At 42.8% G+C, this 22,458-nt stretch overlaps 1 protein-coding gene, 1 long non-coding RNA gene and 1 pseudogene across 3 annotated transcripts in view; 2 read left to right on the top strand and 1 right to left on the bottom strand.

The window, feature by feature from the left end:
- LOC147649040 (uncharacterized) overlaps positions 1–22,458 on the top strand; it is a 636,047-nt gene that overhangs the window by 461,036 nt on the left and 152,553 nt on the right. The gene's annotated exons all lie outside the window — the stretch shown is intronic.
- Positions 16,666–18,306, top strand: LOC147649044 (uncharacterized; annotated as a pseudogene).
- Positions 22,058–22,389, bottom strand: LOC147649043 (uncharacterized). The gene is made up of 2 exons (XR_015279684.1): positions 22,321–22,389; positions 22,058–22,205 (listed from the first exon to the last, which is right to left on the bottom strand). It is a non-coding gene; the product is annotated as an uncharacterized LOC147649043 (long non-coding RNA).

Below are 22,458 nucleotides of genomic sequence, written 5' to 3'. Positions count from 1 at the left end.
ATAGACGTTGGGCAGAGGCTCCTCATATGTAAAGAGGTCCAGGATGTCTTTTTGATATCATTTTGGTCCGGGCCATTAGGGTGGAGTGGTGGCACCCATCCTGGAGCCGATGGCTATCTCGGCTGTCTCCTCTTCCTTTGTCTAGTTTTCCATTTCTCCAACACAGGTGGGCAGGGCGGAGATGCTCGGGCTCGGTGATATCTCGTCCGGGCCCGTTCCTTTGTTTGTTCGATGGCCCGTGTCCTGTCTATTCTTTCTGGGCTGATGTGCCTGCTTGCGATTGTTATCTGGGTGCTTGGCTGCAATCTGTTGCTTTGGAAGAGAAATCCTGCCTCGACCTGGAGGAGGATTTCTCATTCCATATTTTCATCATTTACAATTACATATACTTTATTTAAACCTTTTCTTTCGAATTTTTATTCATCCAATTCTTTATTACAGTCCCCCACCTAATAATTTGACCACATTAAAAATTCGTATTATTTTATTCAATCTTACAGAGGGATGAGTGTGAGATTAACCACATTCACTTTTCTCCCAGTCTGATATTTTGCTTTTAGGATTTAACTCGTCTTCATCTCTGGAGAAACAGAATACTTGGTCAAATTGTAAACATACCCGGTCAACTTCACTTTTTAACAAATCTAAAATTATTGGTTCATTATTGAAGGAAGCTTTTTTTTCATGTTTCAAATTTCTATCTTCTTAATACATTTTTCCACTTATAGTACACGTTTTCAAGTTCGCTTTATTGTAACATAGGATTGATTTTGTAATATGCTACAAAGGTGGATTGTCTTTTTCTTCTGATCTAGATGGTTTTATTACATTGACTATAAATTGAAATCGGAGGAATCCCTCCCACTTCTCTCTTGTACCTGAAGTGGGTAGTTTTGATCTTTCGTCTTTCAGGAGTTTGAAACTGCCCGTCTTTAAAACTTGCCTCTGAGCGGTAACACCAGACCTCCCCCTTTAATTTACAGATCTTATACTGAGTGCCGTTGGAAAAACACATCCCCTTTTGCAGTTCTGGAGGACAGTCAGTCTTTCGTCCAGTTTCTGTGGCAGTCTGACACTGCTCACACTTCCCCAGGGGACTCTCCCCCGGAGGTGCCTCGGGACTCATTCCTTCGGCCAAGCACACGGCTAGGTTCAGGACTATCAGGATTCCCCACCATTGCATCTCTCTGCCTTGCCCTTCGCCCGTATAGGAACATACGGCGGGGATTATTATCTTCTCGGCAGCAGGGACTGTCTTCAGGGGCCCTTGTAGTCCTTAAGGTGTACCTTCTTTTGAAAGTAGCCCACCGAGACGATTTAGTTGGGTCTGTCCTACACAGTACTTTAAACTTTAATTGTTTTTCGGCACTCGATTTCTAAAGCCTTGGCTTTGGAATCTAACTGGCCTCTTAACCCCTTTTGGAACAATAGGAACCACTCAGGAGAGTTTAGTTCCAAGGACCCCGCCCGGGTGGCAAGTGTTAAGAAACGGCTAGTCTCCACCTGTTCTTTCTCTAGACACTTTGTGCACAATTCTTTAGGTTTGTACCCTCTTAAACAGTGGGCTACCCAAATCTGTTTACAATAAGCACACTCGAAGTGGATAAATGAAAAACAATTACAATCAGGATTAATACAACTTATCTGGTCGTCACTTGTCATTTGTGATGACGCCGGAGTTTGATTTTCAGCTCTCTCGGAGGTGTGGTGACTTTCCACTCGGAGGAGTTGTAATCTGTTACTTTTTTTCACTCGAGGTGAGTGTGTCCAGCTCCTTTCTGCAGTCCGGACAGCTGTGTCTGTGGTCAGGAGGACGAGAAACGGTCCTTCCCAGTGAGGGTTGAGGGGGAGCTCTTTCTAAGCTTTGATCAGGACTTTATCCCCAGGCTGCATTTGGTGTATGGCAAATCCCAGTGTTGTGCTTTGGGGAATCAGTCCTCTTTTCTGCAGATTGGTTAACAAAGCCGCTCGTTTTGCCTCTTTGACTGCCAGGTTGTTACCTTGGGTGTGGAACTGCCATCTTGTTTGGTGTCCTTTTACATGGACAACTGATAATTTCTTTTGGTTCTCTGACAGCCTGTAGAATTTGTCGAATGATTTCCTTATGGATTAACTCTTTTTTTTTTTTTGTCTTTATCAGACTTCTTTTTCTCAAATTTTCTTAAAAGTATGTACTACCTTAAAAGCATACCGCGAATTTGTATAGATGATCCCCCTCTTTCCTTTCAACCCCTGGAGGGCTCTCAGGAGAGCGTAAAGCTCGCAAGCTTGTGCAGACCAGCTTGCTTTCAGGGGGCCTGATTTCACAATGCTTCTTGATATGCCATTCACTATAGCATATCTTGACTTTTTTTTTCTCTCAACAACTTTCGAGGATCCATCTATAAACTACTTTTCTCTTCTTTCTAACTCCTGATTTTCTAAATCTGGTCTAACTTTAGTTTGCAATTCCACAGTTCTAATGCAATTGTGTAATAGTTTCTCTGTTGGTTCCCCAAACAGGAACTGCGCAGGATTCTGCGCAGTAGTGGTTCTTAATTCTAAACTAGGCGAGCTGATTAAGATGGCTTTATATTTCAGAAGCCTCAAATCAGTCAACTACTTTTCCGCTTTTTGTTGTAAGATATTTTTTACATCATGTAGACTATCAAGGGAGCTCCAAAAGTTACCCTTTTTTTTTTTTTTTTTTTTTTTTTTCTTCTCTTACTAATAAAGCCACTGTCACAATTGCTTGCAAACAAGTAGGCCAACTCCAACTAACCGGGTCTAAAAATTTTGAGAGAAACCTCATGGGCTTCTTTTTTCTGCCCACTCTTGGGTCAGAACTCCTTGTGCTGCTTGTCTATTCACATCTACGAATAATTGAAATTCTTATTGGTATCCGGTAAAGTTAGTACGGGGGCAGTTATGAGTGCGTCCTTTAATTTCTGAAAATTAAATTCATTTTGCTCAGTCTATTTCAACTTATCAGTGTTTAACCTTTCATACAGAAATTTTACTTTTTCACTAAATCTTTCAATTCATTGTCTGCAATATCCCAGGAGCCCCCAAAATTGTCTTATCTGTCTTTTTTGTTTTTGGGGCAGGGAGTGCAAGAATCCCTGCCACTCTCTCAGGGTCTAATTTCTTTTTCCCTTGAGATATCCAGTGACCAAGATATTTTACTTCGGGTTCTGTGAATTGCAATTTGGATTTAGATACCTTTAACCCCTTCTGTCTCAAGAAATTCAGTAAAGAAATCGTGCTTTTCTTCACCTTTTCTTCCGTCGTTCCGGCAATTAACAAGTCATCTACATATTGTAACAATTTTGTCCCCTCCTCTGGAATGAATTGGGTGAGTAGTTGTTCCAGAGCTTGTCTGAACAGATTTGGGGATTCTACAAACCCCTGTGGGAGGACGGTCCACCTCAGCTGTTGCTTTCGGTTTGTGTCCGGGTCCTCCCACTGAAAGGCGAAGAAATTTCTACTCTTTTCATCTAGAGGGCAAGTCTAAAAGCATCTTTTAAATCGATTACACTATACCATACATCTTTAGGTGAGAGCCTGTTCAGTAAAGTGTAAGGACTGGCCACCACCAGGAATCTGGTTCGGGTTCTAACATTTACAGCTCTGAGGTCCTGAACCAATCGTAAACTGCTATCTGTTTTTCTTACAGCCAGGATGGGGGTGTTATGCTGAGACATACAGGGTTCCAGGGTACCCTCTTTAAGGAGGTCGTCAATTACTTGTTTTAATCTCCTTCTCCCTCCCATCGGGATGGGATATTGTTTGATCCTTATAGGGTCTTCAGGGTCCTCGTTTTCTATTTTAATAGGCTTGATATCTAATTTCCCTATTTCTCCTTTTGAGTGCCACACTCTAGGGTTAATTTCTTCTTCGTCTTTGGGAGTCAGTTTGAATATTTTTACTACTAATTCAGAGTTTTTAACAACGATATTAATTCTTAATGCAAAATCATGTCTCTTCTTAATAAATTATAATCTGCTTTTTCTACAAGCAATAAATTTCTTAAACAAATTTTATTTTCCGATTCTATTTCTACATCTCTATTACAGATACTTTGAAAGGATCCCCCTTGATTCTAATTACAAAAACTTTTTCCTTGCTTGTCACACACCCCTCTGGCAATTTCTGCAGAGTACCTCTCTCTGTTCCAGTGTCCACTAAAAAGCTTACTTCCTGCCATTGGGGACTCACTTTTAATTTTATCAAGGGTTCCTTGGATGTTCTTGTCCCCAAATTAAAGAGCCTCTGACAGCCCTAATCTTCTTGAAAAATCTTTTCATTTTTTTTTTTTTCCTTTGCCTGTGTGAAAAACGAAGTTCACTCCTGTAAAATTTTAAAAATGTTTAATAAAGACAATAAGAGACATAAAGCAAAGAGATACGGCCGGGTGCCTTGGCGCGCTGCCAAGAGCACACCTGGTATCTCAGGAGTGTCCTTTTTATCCCATCCTTGCTGCGAGAGGTTAATGCATATTCAAGCATGTCCCCTCCCTGGTTCCACCTTCTTGGATCATATTTTTTCAATTTTATTTTCTGTTGGTCAGCATAATTTTTGCTGGTCTAGCTGGTCAGCATTATTTCGGAGTTTTTGGTTTCCTTTCTGCTGCAGATGGTTACTTGTTGATAAGAGTCCAGGCCCCTTATACTTCCTCAGAGAGCAGATGGGCTTCATATCTTTCCCCCTTGCCAACGTCCTGGTACCGGCTTTTTGGTAACAGTTTGCTCTCCATTTCCTGCTGCTGATAACAGCCTGTTTTCCACAGCTTGATCCTCCCATTGTCTTGCCTGTTGGAGTTATCTTGCCTTGTCCGGATGAGACATATCCTTACCATTCAGAATTCCTATCTAAGCCTATAACTTGCTAAGAGAGAAAAGAATATAGTGAAAGCATATAATATATTTATCAGAATAATTGTGAAAAGCCAATATTTACAACATGAATTCACAACAAGCCCTCCTTTTATTTTTTTTATAAATCATTTGGCTTGAGCAATAATTCTTGTTTTCTAGCTTCTAGCACTCGTTCATTTTTCTCACAAATCAGTTTAGCTTCTTCCAATGGATCTTTCACATTATTTTGTTTTCTTAATACCATGACTTTTTGTGCCGTTCCAGATGTGGCCAATTTTGGTTCTGTAGGCATTGCTACTATTTGCATGCCCTGCACCACTTTGGTGATTAGTTGGATGAAACAGGGGATTAGACAAGGAAGGAATATTAAACCAGCTGTAGCGCATAGGAGGAAGAAACCTAGCTTCTTCCACCATTCTGTCCCCAGCAGGTTATCCCACCAATTAGTGGTCATCATTGACTCCCATTTTTGGACTGGCACATGGGCTATTTTTCTGATGTTCTTGGCGATATCTAGAACGGCATTTCCATTGTCATCAATTTGCAAACAACAATCTGATGTATTAAATTTCCCGCAAACACCCCCTTCTTCAGCCAATAGATAGTCCAAAGCCAGTCTATTCTGATATATTGCAGCTCTGGCTTGGCGTTGCTGACTGACTATTAATTCCATAGCCCCAGCTGTTTCATTGGTTATGATTTCTACCACAGCTTGGAGTCTTATAATGCGATTTAGCATGTAAATTGGGGTTCGATATCCCCAGCTTCCATCTTGTGCCCAAGTAGCTGGTCCATATGTTTCTAGTATGCGTTCAGGGGGCCATTCCTCATCTCCCCATTTTTGAGGTCCTCCAAACAATTCCCTTTTATTTCTTTTTAGGTCCTCATAAACCGGCACTCCCAATTGATCTCCATCTGGTCCTGGCAAAAGGAAGAATCCTGGTTGAATGATTCCCAGAGTACAACTCCCTTTCCATTGTGAAGGGAGCTTTGGGTATGCCCTTTTCCCACATATCCAAAATAAGCCATCTGGTGCCTTCCAATAGTCATTTTTCTGTTGATTTATATTTTCCCAAAATTTAGATATTTCTGGGATTCCAGAGTAAGGATTTTTCCCTTTACCATTACATCTGAAGAGTGTGGTTCGATTATCATAAACACAATTCTTTTCTTTTACTTTTCCTTGAGTCCAATACAGAGTTGGTTCCTCTGGGATCCACCATGTAGAAGTTCCATTGCTAACCTTATACCTTTTACAGGGAGTTTTCCCTATTTCTTTAATAAATTCCTTACCAGTTCGCCACAAACATTCCTCCCCTATCACTGTTGAACTTAGAATCCATCCTTCTGGTCGAGTCCCCCCTCTTATATTGGTCCGGTTCCACTTAAGGAGTTCCACTGGGCCTATGCTACTACCTTTCCATGGCCATTCCTCCGTCATTAAAGCTCCTCCACAGACCCAACAGTTCGTTATGTTAAGTTCTTTACTTATCCTTTCCCCTAAATCCACAAACAGGTTTTTTCCTAGTCTTGAGATATCTATTTCTCCTTTTAATTGCTGTTTGAGCCTTGCATACAAGTCCTGACGTGAGGTTAAGTTAGGTTTAGGTTGCTGTGTTGGTTTTATGTTTTTTCTTATCACTTGTTCTTTTCTCAAATCTTGGGTCTTTCCCTTGACCGCCCCCGTGAAACAAATCCATTTTTCTCCTTTTGGGCAAGTGCTTCCCAATCTAGTACTACTGACTCCTAAGTTTTCTGTGATCCAATATTTTTCTTCTTTATGTATACAGGTACTTAACTTGGATGGGTTATAGCAGTGACTATTGATATTGGTGTGGGTAATAAGAAAGAAACCCCGGCGTCTTTCCATGTACAGTTTTCGATAGCATTTGTAACATGGCTTTGCTGGTGTCTCAAAAGGGAGAAGGATAAGTGACAGAAGAAGGAATAATAGGGGTCCAGTATGGCTTACACCCCCACCCATCCTGCCTATGAGGTTGCAGCTCACAGCAGGTGTTTTATATTCTTCTCGGTGGCGAGTTATAGAGGCCAATCTGGTCTTGCCCCCTATTTCCTTGTCACTTCCTCTTTTGTAATTTCCAAGCAAATCTCTTTTGACACCTTTTAACAGTAGTATTTCACTGTTCCTCAGGTATTTCCCACTCAACAGGCACCAGTAATTCCCATCCACAGAGCAGAGTTATTATTTCAGTTGCCTGCAACTCCGTTTGGACAGAGGATCGATTTTGTGCTCGACACTCCCTACAACAAGAACGCCGATTGTGTGAGCTGCAATACCAATTTTTCCCACAAATTAAACACTTATATTTAACCCAGCTAGCATGTCCCGTATTGGGATGATTTAGACAAGGTATATGGTGTGGCACTGATAGAAGTTGTAATTCTCCCCCTTCTTTATACAGATCACAGGCCAAAGCAAAAATATGAGGATTTCCCGACCGAAACAGCCCCGATCCTCCTGTTTGGAGTGGGAGTATTCCTCCCCAAGGTGGATATCGAAGGTGTCTCAGAACTTGTCCAGGCAGGACTTGAAACCACTGATACAGGCTTGGTTTCACTTCCCAATTAGGTGTGATTCTTTGCTCATCCCTTAGATCCTGTGGATTGTCTCAGTTCATTACCGCCCAGCCCCCGCTTTAGAGTCAGTTTGGTATCACCCGGTTCAGAAGTTATAGTCCATTCCTCAGGTTTCTTCACAGGTCTCTTGATTCTACTGGCGTGGATCCACCCTCGTTCCCTGCTCCGGATTGCAGCCTCCGTTGTCAGCAGTACCTGAAAAGGACCTTCCCATTGAGGAGTTAAAGATTGTTCCTTCCATGTCTTTACCAGTACCCATTCTCCTGGATGAATATTATGAATTTTGAACTCTAAAGGGGTGGTTTGAGGGATCATTCCTTTTAGCCTTAAGTTTTCAAGTGTTTTAGCAATTGTGGTGACATATTTTCTGACACTTACTTCTCCTACTTCATAAGTGGCGGTTTCATGTCGGGTGGTAAGGAAGGGTAGTCCAAACATCATTTCATAGGGTGACACTCCCAGGTCTGACCTGGGTTGTGTTCGAACCCTTAATAGAGCCAGGGGTAAACATTTTACCCAGGACATCTGGGTTTCAATCATTAATTTTGTTAAGGTCTTCTTTAAAGTTTGATTCATTCTTTCCACCCGGCCTGAACTTTGTGGGTGCCAGGGGGTATGCAATTCCCATTTTATTCCCAAGGTTTGGGTTATTTGCTGTAAGACTTTAGATGTAAAATGTGTTCCTCTATCTGAGTCTATTTTATTAATCATTCCATACCTGGGAATAATCTGTTCCAAAAGAGTTTTACACACCACATTAGCTGTGGCCCTGGCAGCGGGAATAGCTTCCACCCAGTGAGTTAAGTGGTCTACTATTACTAATAGGAACTTCCATTTTTGGACTTGGGGAAGTTCAGTAAAATCCACTTGAATACTTTGGAATGGCCGTAAGGCTAATTCACGGCCACCCAATGGTGTTTTTCTCATTATTTTTCTATTTACCTTTTGGCAAGTTATGCAGTTTTCAGTTATTTGTTTTGCTACCCCAAAAATTCCAATACATCCAAAATCCCTTAGAAAGTGATCACACAAAGCCTGAGTACCCCAATGAGTTTTCTGATGCATATCTTCTAATATTTTCCTGGTGAGTGGTTTATTAAGTAACTGTCTCCCATCAGGGAGTTTCCACTTTCCAGACTGATCTCGTTCTCCCCCTATCTTGAGTAATTCTTTTTCTTCTTTCTCATTAAATTTAGGGATTTCCAATTCTTCCCTGTCTGGGGTTAAAATTAACATTACTCGTTTGTCCCCATTTTCTGCTGCCTCTTTAGCCTCTTGATCCGCCAAGTTATTCCCTCTTATTTCAGGTGTCATTTTCTTTTGGTGTCCTTTGATATGTACTACAGCTATCTCCTCAGGCAGTTTTAATGCTTCTAAAACTTCTAAAATAAGTCCCTCATGTACTAGTCCTTTCCCTTTTGAGTTTAGTAACCCCCTTTCTTCCCAAATTTTCCCAAAGGTATGAATTACTCCAAAGGCATACTTTGAATCAGTATAGATTGTCTCCTTTTTATGTGCTAAATGTTCCAGTGCTCTTTTTAAAGCATATAATTCACAAGATTGAGCAGACCAGTTTGAAGGTAGACTTCCTTTTTCGATGGTCTGCATATTTTCCCCATCAACTACAGCATATCCCGACATTCTTTTTCCTTGCAAGCATCTGGATGAACCATCAACATATATTTTTTTTCCCTCCAAAAGGGCTTGTTCTGCTAAATCTTCCCGAACTTTAGTTTGGTATTGTATAATTTCTAGACAATTATGTACCAAATCATCTTTTGGTTCCCCATACAGGAATTGGGCCGGATTGAGACTCCTGCTTGTTTCTATTGTCAAATCATTATTGTTAATTAAGATTGCTTCATGTTTTAACATCCTGGAGTCTGTTAACCATTTCTCAGCTTTTTGATTTAGCACATTTCGAACAGCATGAGGAGTGCATACAATTAATTTACTTCCAAAGGTGAGCTTACGGCTTTCCTCCACCAAAATAGCAGTAGCTGCTATTGCTTGAATACATACTGGCCAGCCATGGCTCACTGGATCCAATAATTTGGATAGAAAGGCTATTGGTTTCTTCACCCCCCCCCATTCTTGAACTAAAACCCCGTGAGCTACTCCATTTTCTACATTAACATATAAATGAAAGGGTTTTTCTAAGGAGGGTAGGCTTAGGGCTGGTACTGAGGCTAGTTTCAATTTCAATTGTTCTAATTTATCATCATCATCTTTAGTCCATATTATACTGTCCCCTCCTGTCAATTTCTCATACAAAAATTTTACTGCTTGTGTGTATCCTTCAATCCACAATCTACAGTATCCCAGTAGTCCTAGCAGTTTCCTAACCTCTTTCTTTGAAGAGGGAGGAGGAAGGGATAGGATCCCTGCAATTCTTTCAGGATTTAATTTCCTGCTACCTTTGCTTATCAGGTGACTAAGATATTTTACCTCTGATTCCACAAACTGTAACTTTCCTTTTGATACTCTGAGTCCCTTTTCCTCAAGAAAATTCAGAAGTTTTATAGTAGCTTCTCTAACTTCAGCTTCTATTTCTCTTGATATTAGGAGATCATCCACATATTGGATGATTTGTATTCCTACAGGAGTGGGGAAAGTTTGTAGTATCTCTTCTAAGGCTTGCCCGAATAGATTTGGGGACTCTGTGAATCCTTGTAGTAATTTTGTCCATCTTAATTGTTGCTTTCTCCCAGTATTTGGATCTTCTCATTCAAAGGCAAAAATATCTCGGCTTTCTTCTGCCAGTGGGCAGGCCCAGAAAGCATCTTTAAGATCCACCACACTGAACCACTGATGTTGAGGTGGGACTTTACTTAAAAGAGTATAAGGATTAGGAACCACAGGGTAACGGGCTCGTGTTCTTTTATTAACCTCCCTTAAATTCTGCACTAATCTGTAATTTCCATCAGGTTTCTTTACTGGGAGTATAGGGGTGTTATGAGGAGATTTACAAGGTTCCAATGTCCCATCTTTTATCAATTCTTCTATGACTGGCTTTAAGCCTTTTCTCCCCTCCAAAGAAATAGGATACTGACACGTACACGTACACGTACACGTACACGTATGGGACATTCTTCCCTTTCAATAGTGACCCTTATGGGGTCAATATTCAATCCACCCCTATTTCCTTTTCCAGCCCAAACCTCTTTGTTAATTTGTTCTTCATCTTCCTGGCCAAGTTTTAACACTTTGGCTGTCATTTTCCCTTCTTCTGGGATAACCCCAATTCCTAATTGTATCTGTAAATCCCTTCCCAATAAGTTGCTGCCAGCCCCAGGAACTAGTAAAACATCTCCTATTCCTATTTTTGTTTCTCCTTCTATGACCACATTTTTAATGACAGGAACTTTAAACCCTTCCCCTTTTGCCTCTGTTACTTTTACAGTATCATTACTTATATCACATCCCTTTGGAATATTAACAACACAAGTCCTTTCTGCCCCAGTATCAACTATAAATTCTAATTTCTCCTCTTGGGGGCCCACTTTTAAAGTTATCAAAGGCTCCAGATGGTATTTGTCCCCCCCCAAAAAATAGAGCCCCTGACCCCCCTATTCTTCCTCTGGAGGTGTCTCTTGAAATATCTTTAGATCCCTCCTTAAGTGAGGGCATTCTCGTTTAAAATGCCCTTCCTTTTTGCAATAAAAACAGGTATTCCTGGGTTGTCCCGGGAATTTTGATTGTGCTGGATTTTTATTTCTTCCCTTTTCCCCACTTCTAGCCCCTGAGTGTTTAGGAGGAATTCCTGAGGGTTTTTGATTCAGATTTTTCTGGAAGGTGTTTTCCCTCGTAGTGGCTATCATGATTTTTGCTTCCACTTTAGCTTTTTCTTCATCTCTCCATACATAAACCCTTTGAGCTTCTTTTAATAAGTCATTTAAGGGTTTGTCGTGCCAGTCCTCCAATTTTTTCTAGTTTTTTCCTAATATCTGGCCATGCCCGGGTGACAAAATTAACCCTTAGCAGGGCTTGTCCTGCTAGGGACTCAGGGTCTATTCCAGAGTATTGTTTCATATTTTTTCGGAGCCTTTCCAGCCATTCAGTTTCCTCTTTTCCCTGTTGTCCCTCAAAGGCTTTTCTAACATTTTGCCCTCGGGGCGCTCCCTCCTTTATCCCTTTGATTATCAAATTACGATAATCATTCATACTTCCCCTCCCAACTTCATCATTCTGGTTCCAATCAGGAGGTGCAGTTGGCAATTTCTGTTCTCCTGGTGGGCCTTGTTGGTTTTCTCTTTCCCATATTTTTATCCCAGCAGTTCTAATAATATCTCTTTCCTCTTGGGAAAATACTGTTTTCATTATTGATTGCATTTCTTCCCAAGTGAAAATATTGGGCCCTAGGAATTGATCCAATTGTTCAGCCTATAGGGTCTTCTAATAGCCCTTTAATCTCCTTTTTGAAATTCCTAACTTCTGTAGAAGTCAAAGGAGCATTCACAAATCCCATTCCCCCCTGGACTCCTCCCATAGGTACTTCTCGTAATGAGAATAAATTGATTTCTTGGTTCCACTCTCCCTGTCTATCTGTTTTTAACACCCCCCTTCCCTTGTTTTGTATTAGTGTTGGTAACATAGAGATTATCAGGCTGCTTTTGAGCTTTAATTGCTGCCCTTGTGTTCTGATATGGTGCCCCTTCATTAAGAAGAGATGTTATCTGGGCGGCAGGCGCTGAACCCTCCAAAGGAAAAGAGGCAGAAACAGAGTCCGGCAGGGAAGCTGGGATCCCTAGTGCAGAAGGAGTGAGGGCAGGGCCTGGCAGTGAAGCCAGGGCCGCCTGTGCCGAGCTGCTGGGGTCCGGCAGTGAAGCCGGGGCTGCTGCAGCCGGAGTGCTGGTGTCCGGCAGTGAAGCCGGGGCTGCCAGGACAGGGATGCTGGAGCCTGGCAGTGAAGCCGGGGCTGCCAGGGCAGGGATGCTGGAGCCTGGCAGTGAAGCCGGGGCTGCCAGGGCAGGGATGCTGGAGCCCGGCAATGAAGCCGGGGCTGCCAGGGCAGGGATGCTGGAGCCTGGCAATGAAGCCGGGGCTGCCAGGGCAGGGATGCTGGAGCCTGGCAATGAAGCCGGGGCCGCCAGGGCGGGTGGAGCAGAAGCCAGAGTTGGGACACCCAGCGTACTCCCCTGTTCGAAGGGGGGAGCAGGAGTTCCCGGGACAGGTGGAATTCCCAGTATCAGCGGGGGTGGGAGGATTCCCAGCGCCATTGGAAGCGGAGGAATTCCCGGAGGCTGGGGAACCCCTGCGGCTGGCTGCAGCGGGAGGGCTCCCTGTGCCAGCGGTGGAGGTAAAGCATCCAGGGGGTCCCATTTTTTTTTATTTTCTGTTTGCTCAACCTCTGGAGTTTTAGATACTTTAAAAACTCTGGCTCCCAGAAGTTCTGTGTTTCCTAGCCAGCAAGAGGCATATTCTCTTTCTTCTGGATTAAATGGCTCTTTTGAATTCACAAATATATTTAGAGCCTGGCAGATCCAAGCCTCAGAGGACCCGTATTTTGGCCAGTAAACATGATCAGGTCTAATTTCCTTTTTTACCCACTCCTTCATGCAAAATTGGATCATTTTTACTTTGTCTTTCCACTTTGTATCAGGATCTGAATCCCAATTTGCTAGCTTGATCCCGAGGGGACTATCTTGAGGTATATCCTCTGGTATTTTATTAATTCTTTTTTCTCTTAAGGCCAGCTTACTGGTTCTCTGTCCCATTTTTCCAAGTGTTCTCTGTTTCAACCTACTCCTTTAAGCACCACTATTTAGAACACCAATTGTACTATTTTAGAATACCAATTCCACTCCTTTAAAACACCAGTTCACTTCTTTAAAATACCTATTTTAACTCCCTTAAAAAAACAAACCACAAGTTCACTTCTTTAAAACACTAATTACCCTTCACAGCACCACCAACAAAAACCAACAAACCCCAAATCCTTCTCTCAATGTTCTTGTTACAGTCCACCTTCCCCCTCCTTCAAGATACAGTTATACACGATCTCTCATTCACACATGCATTCTCATTTCTTTAATAGGTTTTTCTCACTCATTTTTCACTCACACCAAGACAATACAATAATAAGGTACCTTCAATGTTGTTGGCCAACCCCCCCAGATTTTCTTGGGTACTGTATCCCACACTTCCCGTGGTTTGCACCCTCAACCTGGCAATATTCCCGGGGATTTATTATTTTTTATCCCCTTTTTGTCCCGTCTCCTAGTACACTGGACTTAGGAGAACTCCCGACTCCTTCCTTTCCAGGGGCTCAACCCCTCCCTGAGACCCCAGTCTCAGAAACCCCGGGGGGATTCTCTCACTCCTTTTTCTTTCGCTTCGTCCAATTCCCGGCCTATTTTCTCGCGAAAGATAGGAACCGTGGTACTATGGACTCCACTCTCGCTCCGCAGGTCTGGGGTAACCAGCTTGCGTCTCATTCACACACATTCATCCCCCCGTTTCCACCCCCCTGATCAGTACTTACCAATTCCTGTTCAGGTCCTGAAAGATTATGGGGTTTTGAAGGAGCGCTTTATTACCTTTATTTTTTTTTTATTTTTTTTTTCTTGCTTTACTTGTCTCTCTCTTGTCCTCCGGGTGTTGCCCTGCTACCACCGATGACACCAGAAGAGCCAAAGCGGATTACCAAAACTGGCAGGGAGGCGCCTTCCCCCGCCTGGAATCTCCTGGTTTCCCCGGGGTGAGGTGTTTAATCCCGGACGAGCCCCCAATTTCTGTGAAAAACGAAGTTCACTCCTGTAAAATTTTAAAAATGTTTAATAAAGACAATAAGAGACATAAAGCAAAGAGATACGGCCGGGTGCCTTGGCGTGCTGCCAAGAGCACACCTGGTATCTCAGGAGTGTCCTTTTTATCCCATCCTTGCTGCGAGAGGTTAATGCACATTCAAGCATGTCCCCTCCCTGGTTCCACCTTCTTGGATCATGTTTTTTTTCAATTTTATTTTCTGCTGGTCAGCATAATTTTTGCTGGTCATCATTATTCTAGCTGGTCAGCATTATTTTGGTTTCCTTTCTGCTGCAGATGGTCACTTGTTGATAAGAGTCCAGGCCCCTTATACTTCCTCAGAGAGCGGATGGGCTTCATATCTTTCCCCCTTGCCAACGTCCTGGTACCGGCTTTTTGATAACAGTTTGCTCTCCATTTCCTGCTGCTGATAATAGCTTGTTTTCCACAGCTTGATCCTCCCATTGTCTTGCCTGTTGGAGTTATCTTGCCTTCTCCAGATGAGACATATCCTTACCATTCAGAATTCCTATCTAAGCCTATTACTTGCTAAGAGAGAAAAGAATATAGTGAAAGCACAATTATTTATCAGAATAATTGTGAAAAGCCAATATTTAAAAAATGAATTCACAACAGGTTGAAGCCCCTCTGGGACGGTGGGTCGTGGTCCAGATACAAGTATGGGGAGGCCTGGCAGATTGACTACATCACACTGCCCCAAACACGCCAAGGCAAGCGCTACGTGCTCACGATGGTAGAAGCCACCACGGGATGGTTGGAAACCTACCCTGTGCCTCATGCCACTGCCCGGAACGCCATCCTGGGACTTGGAAAGCAGGTCCTTTGGAGGCATGGCACCCCTGAGAGGATTGAGTCAGACAATGGCACTCATTTCAAGAACAGCCTTATAAATAGCTGGGCTAGGGAACATGGCATTGAGTGGGTGTACCATATCCCCTACCATGCACCTGCTGCTGGAAAAGTTGAACGGTGCAATGGCTTGCTTAAAACCAACTTGAAGGCACTGGGTGGGGGAACTTTCAAGAACTGGGAGATTAATTTAGCAAAAGCCACATGGTTGGTGAACACCCGAGGTTCCACTAACCGAGCAGGCCCTGCCCAATCTGAGCCCTTTAGAGCGACAGATGGAGATAAGGTTCCGGTGGTACATATGAGAGGTATGCTGGGAAAAAATGTTTGGGTTAATTCTGCCTCCAGCAAAGACAGTCCAATCCGTGGGGTTGTCTTTGCTCAAGGACCGGGTTGCACTTGGTGGGTGATGCAAAAAGATGGAGAGACCCAGTGCATACCCCAAGGGGACCTGGTTTTAGGGTGAACTACCCATGACACTGTGCTTGTATCTGTATCTGCATGTACATATGTATATAATTAAAGTAGTATGTGTTCGTGTATAATTTAAAGGTTTAATATTTGATGTAACATTTTGGTATGGGAAAAAATTCGGGGTGGATAGTGTTGAGGGTTAGGTGTCCTTTTTTTTTGTTTTGTTTTGTCCTTCTGGCCTGCCCGGGGAATTTTTACCCGTTATGTGCTGGGACAACCTAACTACCGGTACTTAGGGGTGCTCCACAACGGACAATGAGTGGCCGGGCCCAGGGCGGGGAAGGGGACAGAAAAGGAGGGTGGGGACAGTTTTTGGGCTGGTTCTTTTTTGGTTTTTCGGGAAGGACGTTCGTGTGTTGGGTCGAAGAGCTGCTGCGGTGGAGAGAAGGGAATTTTGCCATCACCCAGACGGAGCGGCTGCTTCTTCTCCTTCTCCCCTCTTTGTTGGTGGCCTTGCACCCCCTGTCCTGCCGGGACGTGTGGCAGTGCCAGCCACCGCCGCAGAGCTGCTGATCCACCTCAGCCACCGGCCCAGGATCTCAGCTCATCCCTGCTGTTCCAGCCGACTGTTCCTCGGAGCCCTGCAGGAGCACCGGGACTGACTGCCCAAGGGGATTGTGAAAACAAAGCCTCTCCTCCATTCCATCTCAGCCGAGAAGGCTGTCCCAGGGTCCCTGGTTCTGTGTTCTTGTTATTGCTGTAGTTATTGTTTGTTTGTTTGCCTGGTTATACTAGTAAAGAACTGTTATGCCTATCCCCAGATCTCTGCCTGAAAGCCCCCTTGATTTCAAATTTACAATAATTCAGAGGGAGGAGGTCTACATTCTTTCATCCCAAGGGAGGCTCCTGCTCTCCCTAGTGGACACCTGTCTTCTAGAACCAAGACATTGGGGAAAAAAGAAAATAGTAGGCAATTTAAGTACGTAGTTAAGAGGGATTGTGAAGGGAAGTAGCCAGAAAGAGTCAAAGCTGGGGGGAAGAAGAACGAAGAGAATTAGGTGGGAGGCAAATAGTTGGCAAAAAGAACAGAATAATATTAAAGGAGGGGGAAGATTGAACCACAGAGTGAGTGAGGGGGATCAAGATTCTCCTGGTACTGGAGATTTCTTGGTTGCCAGAAATGGGTTCAAGGGAGAGTAAGTCCTTGAACCCAGGGGCTGCGAATTATAAGGGGAATTCGCAAGAGCCTTGGATATCTGAGAACCGTGAGGGGGTTTCTCAGGGGGGGAGCATTCCTCAGGACAGTCCACTGGGGATGGTGTTAAGAGTTTGGGATACATGGGAATCCCAGAGAGGAAAAAGTAAACAGAAAATGATTAATTATTGCATGTTTAAATGGACAAAATAAATGATCTGAAAAGATAATTTATATTGGCTGAAGTTTGGATCATTTGAAGATTGGATTTGTCAAGCTTTAAATCAGTATGTGAATTCAAGAGAGCCTTTTAACCAGGAAGAGAGTGATTATGCTGCCCTGTGGCTTCCCCGGGGGAAGGATGAAGTGATTACTAGGAAACAGGGAAGTGAGGGTTATTCGTTGTATCCTTTACAAACTAAAGGGCAAGTAGCCAAGAAAGATAGACAGGAATCACCATGGGATCTGATAGATCATCTCCCACCCCCTTACAGGCAATCTGATCAGCCCGTTCAGCCCCAAGCCCCCAAAATCCCTCCTGTAAATGCAAATGTACCCCCATTCAGGAAGAGCCAGTGGCACACAGAACTAGAGGTAGAGGGGGACGGGGAGAAGGAAGGGACGAAGGAGACAGGGAGACAGAAAGGGAAGGTCAGTTCTACCCCCTTAGGGAAGTTCCGATGGCAAATCCGGGGCCAGAGCAGGGACCTATCGGTTATGTGAGTGTTCCTCTAAACACAGGGGATGTCAGAGAATTCAAGAAGGAGATGGGAAAGTTGTTAGAGGATCCTAGTGGAGTGGCAGAGAGATTAGATCAGTTCTTGGGGCCGAACATATACAGCTGGGTAGAACTGCAGTCTATCTTAGGAATCTTGTTTACCATGGAAGAAAGAGAGATGATGAGACATTTGGGAATGCGAGTCTGGGATAGGGAACATCAGGGGCCAGAGCGGGGAGACCAGAAATGGCCTGTGCAAGATCCAAACTGGAATAATCAGGAGGCGAGAGATAGACAGAATATGAGGGATCTTTGGTGGATGACTATCAGAGGAATCCAAGAGGCAGTGCCTAGGGGACAAAACACAGGGAAAGCTTTGAATGAGCATCAAGGAAAGGATGAATCCCCAGCAGACTGGTTGGAGAGACTGAGAAAAAACCTGTGATAATATTCAGAGACCCTGACACTGCAGCAGGGCAGGTCCTTTTGAAGACTCAATTTGTAGCTAAGTCTTGGGGGGACATTAGGAAGAAGCTGGAGAAATTAGAAGATTGGCAAGAGAGGGGGCTTCAGGAATTGTTAAGGGAAGCGCAGAAAGTGTATGTAAGAAGGGATGAGGAAAAGCAAAAGACGAAACACGGATTTTGATAGCAGCAGTTAAAGAAACACAGGTAACTGTGGAAACAGGGAAGCTCACAGAAAAGTTTAAGCAATAGAAGAAGGTGGGTTCCGCCTCTGGAGATACAAGACCCGTATGTTTTTCTTGTCACCAAAAAGGACACTTGCAACATTCCTGTCCTGCCTCAGGGGGTACAGGACCCACCTGTTTTTATTGCCACAAAAAGGGACATCTGATGAAATCCTACAAAAAGAGACAACAGGATGAAAAAATGTTTCAGGAGGACTAGGAGAGTCAGGGGCCTTATTTAGTGAGGACCAAAACATCAGAAGAGCCCTTGGTAAAATTAAAAATAGGTCCTCATAGTGAAGAAATTACATTTTTAGTTGATACAGGAGCTTCTAGGTCTACAGTAAAAAAATTACCACAGGGATGTGAGTTAAGTTGTGAACGCATCCCAGTCATTGGTGTTAAAGGAGAAGCTTTTCAAGTTCCTATAATTAAGAATGTGCAAATAGAAACAGATAAAAAGTTTGAGTTAAATGATTTGTTGTTGATACCTGAGGCTGATAATAATTTATTAGGAATTTATTAGGAATTAAAGCTATTATTACATAATAGCTTTAGGGATTAAATAATAGCTTTAGGGATTAAAGTAAAACCTCATGAAAGTAAACTTAGAATCTAGTCTTTAACCGAGGAAGATAAATTGGAGATTAGTGACACCGTGTGGTATTCTGGTGAAATAGGAAAACTCAACATTCAGCCCATCAAAATTGAAGTACAGAACCCAGAAATTCCAATTCGAGTAAAACAATACCCAGTATCATTAGAAAGTTGGAAGGGATTGAAACCGGTAATTGAGAATTTAGTTGGTCAAGGGGTTTTAGAACCTCGTATGTCCCCACATAATACCCCCATTCTGCCGGTAAAGCAGCCTGACAGCAGCTACCGACTAGTTCAGGGTCTCCGAGCAGTGAATCAAAGGACCATCACACACTTCCCGGTAGTCGCCAATCCATACACATTATTAAGTCAAATACCCCCTAATTACACCTGGTACAGTGTAGAAGACTTAAAGGATGCCTTTTGGGCTTGTCCTCTGGACGAGGGCAGTAGGGAATATTTTGCTTTTGAATGGGAAGACCCTGACACAGGCAGGAGAGAGCAGTTAAGGTGGGCTGTATTACCCCAAGGTTATACTGAATCACCAAATCTTTTTGGGAGGGTGTTAGAAAATCTCTTCAAGTCCTTTGAAATGCCCAAAGGAATTAAGTTACTACAAGATCTTGATGATTTGGTAATAGCAGGAGAAACAGAAGAAGAAACCACAAAGGGTACTATTAAGCTTTTAAATTTTTTAGGAGAAAATGGCCTGAAGATATCCAAGCCAAAACTGCAATTTGTGGAGTCAGAAGTACAGTACTTAGGTCACTGGATTTGTAAGGGGAATTAAAAACTAGACCCTGAAAGGGTTTCAGGGATACTAAACCTGGGACCCCAAAGTCTGAAAGAGAAATAAGACAGTTCCTGGGTCTTTTGGGGTACTGTAGGCAGTGGATAGAAGGGTTTAGTGGAAAAGTGAATTTTTTATAAGAATAATTAACCACAAATCACTTGAAATGGACTAAAAAAGGCCAGGAAAGCTTTGAGCAAGTTAAAGAAGCACTATTGCAGGCCCCTGTACTAAGCCTTCCTGACTCAGATAAGCCTTTTCAATTATTTGTTAATATAGCCAATCAAACAGCTTATGGAGTGTTGACCCAAGATTGAGCAGAAAGCTGAAAACCTGTGGGATATTACTCCAAGTTCTTAGATCCAGTTAGTAAAGGTTGGCCAACATGCTTACAAGCTCTGGTAGCAACAGCTGTGTTAGTGGAAGAAGCCCAAAACCTTTGGAGCACTGCTAGAAGTATACACCCCCCACAATATTAGGAGAATTCTTGCTCAGAAAGCTGAAAAATGGTTGACTGATAGCCAAATATTAAAATATGAGGGTATTTTGATAACTTCCCCAGAACTGGAACTAAAAGTGACAAATGTACAAAGCCCTGCTCAGTTTCTATATGGAGACCCAGGGGAGGGATTAATACATGACTGCAGAGAAGTTCTAGAATTGCAAACAAAAATACACCCAGACTTAAGAGAACAAGAATTACAAACAGGAGATAAATTATTTATAGATGGATCATCTCGAATAATAGACGGAAGAAGAAAATCTGGGTATGCCATAATCAGTGGAGAAAAACTGGAAGTAAAAGAATCGGCTCCTCTTAGCCCGTCCTGGTCAGCACAAGCCTGTGAGCTCTAGGCACTGTCACCTGCATTGCAGTTATTGAGAGATGGGGAAGGGACTATTTATACAGACTCCAAATGTGCCTTTGGAGTAGTGCATACCTTTGGAAACATCTGGAAAGAAAGAGGACTTATAAATACTCAGGGGAAAGAATTAATGCATCAAGGGTTAATAATTCAGATACTCGAAGCTTTGGAAGGTCCAAAAAAGACAGCAGGAGTTCATGTAAAAGGCCACCAGAGGGGGAGAGATATTAAGACACAGGGAAATAATTTTGCTGATGAAGAGGCAAAGAAAGCATCCCTAAAGGAGAACAAAAGTGTAATTATGACTTTTCAGGAAGTAGAAATACAAAATGAAACACCATCTTTTTCTGAGGCAGAAGTAGAAGCTATAAAGGGACTGGGAGCCACTCTTAAGGAAGGACAATGGACTCTTCCTGATGGTAGGAATATGATACCAAAGTCTCTGGCCCAACAGATCCTTGACAACTTACATCGACAGACTCACTGGGGAACAAGAGCACTTTGTGATCAATTCCTAAAATTTGATGGGTGTATTGGAATATTTGAGATTGGAAAACAAGTTACCCCGGGATGTATAACTTGCCAAAAAGTAAATAAAAGGGCGCTAAGGAGTCGTTTTCTGGAGGCCCTCAGATGGCCTACAGGCCTTTTGAAAAGATTCAAGTGGATTTTACTGAACTACCCAGAATGGGCCAATGGAAATATTTATTAGTTATAGTAGATCAATTAACTCAGTGGCTGGAAGCGTATCCTGCAGCTCGAGCTACAGCTCAAACAGTAGCAGAAATTTTGTTGGAACATATTATCCCAAGATTTGGATTAGTACAAGGTATAGATTCAGATCAGGGTACTCACTTCACTTCAGGGGTAATCAAAAGTTTAAGTCAGGCGTTAGGAATTACTTGGGAATATCACACCCCGGGGCATCCTGAGAGCTCAGGACGAGTTGAAATGATGAATCAAACTATAAAACAGAAACTAACTAAAAATTACAGAAACCAAATTGCTGTGAACCAGGTGTCTTCCTTTATCTCTGTTAAATATTAGAACCAAGCCCCACTCTGAAACAGGGATTTCACCGTATGAGATGTTATATGGATTGCCTTATCCCCAAGGCATGATGATGAATCCTTCACTAGTCGGGGACAAAACCATCCAGGGATATATTACAACCATTGCCAGAAATTTGAGAGAGTTGAGAGAAAAAGGCATTTTAGCTCAGACAACTCCCCTTGACTTCCCAATACATTCTATTCAACCAGGACAATATGTATTGATAAAATGCTGGAAAGGGGAAAGTCTAGAACCTCGGTGGGAAGGACCATTTCTTGTTCTTTAACCACAGAAACCGCAGTTTGAACAGCAGAAAAAGGCTGCACTCATGATTCACGGGTAAAAGGACCTATAGCAAATAAAAACTGGAAAATTATTTTGACACCAGGAGACCTAAAAGTAAAATTGAAAAAGAGTTAAAACAAATGGAATCATTTTGCGAAAGTCTGAAAAGAAAACAGCCTAAAATGAACTTGTAACTGATCAACACATGGCTGAGGAGAGTGCTGGGTGCCCACAGGCCAAAGGTCACATGAAAAATCGTTTTTGCCTCTGGATTTCACGTAATCCTGCAATACGCTCAGTGTGCCATCCACATGTAGAAAGAATAACACCACCCCAGGATATCCAAGATACCCTTAGTGCAGAAAAATCAGAAACTGTCATCCCACAGAAAGTGGTTTCTTTATTTCAACAGGGTTGTAGCAAACAGGGTCATTTGTGTGCCCCTTCCTGTATAGCAAAACGTGAGCGGTGTGAAGCGATAAGAATTAAAAGGATAAGACAACGACATCGGTATAGGACAGCTGGACCCTGGGACCAAGGAGATGGAGCTTTTGTAATCAATTGTATACAATGTTTTAGCAGGGTGGAGAGGGACTTCAGACTGGGCAATTGGGCTTCAGCACAAGTTAGCATTAACACTCACCTGCAGCAATTTAGAATAGAAGATCAAGCACAGAGAGCATTTGTTTATTTAGCTTACTGCTCAGAATGAATGGTGGCTTTAAGGACACTGCAAGAGCAACAGAGAGTAATACAAGTGTGATGTGGATACAATAAGATT

This window comes from Cyanistes caeruleus, chromosome 28, assembly GCF_971803275.1.
Source record: "Cyanistes caeruleus chromosome 28, bCyaCae1.hap1.1, whole genome shotgun sequence".
Lineage (NCBI taxonomy): Eukaryota > Metazoa > Chordata > Aves > Passeriformes > Paridae > Cyanistes > Cyanistes caeruleus.
The sequence above is the reverse complement of the archived record's forward strand: the minus strand, read 5'-3'. Positions and strand labels throughout refer to the sequence as shown.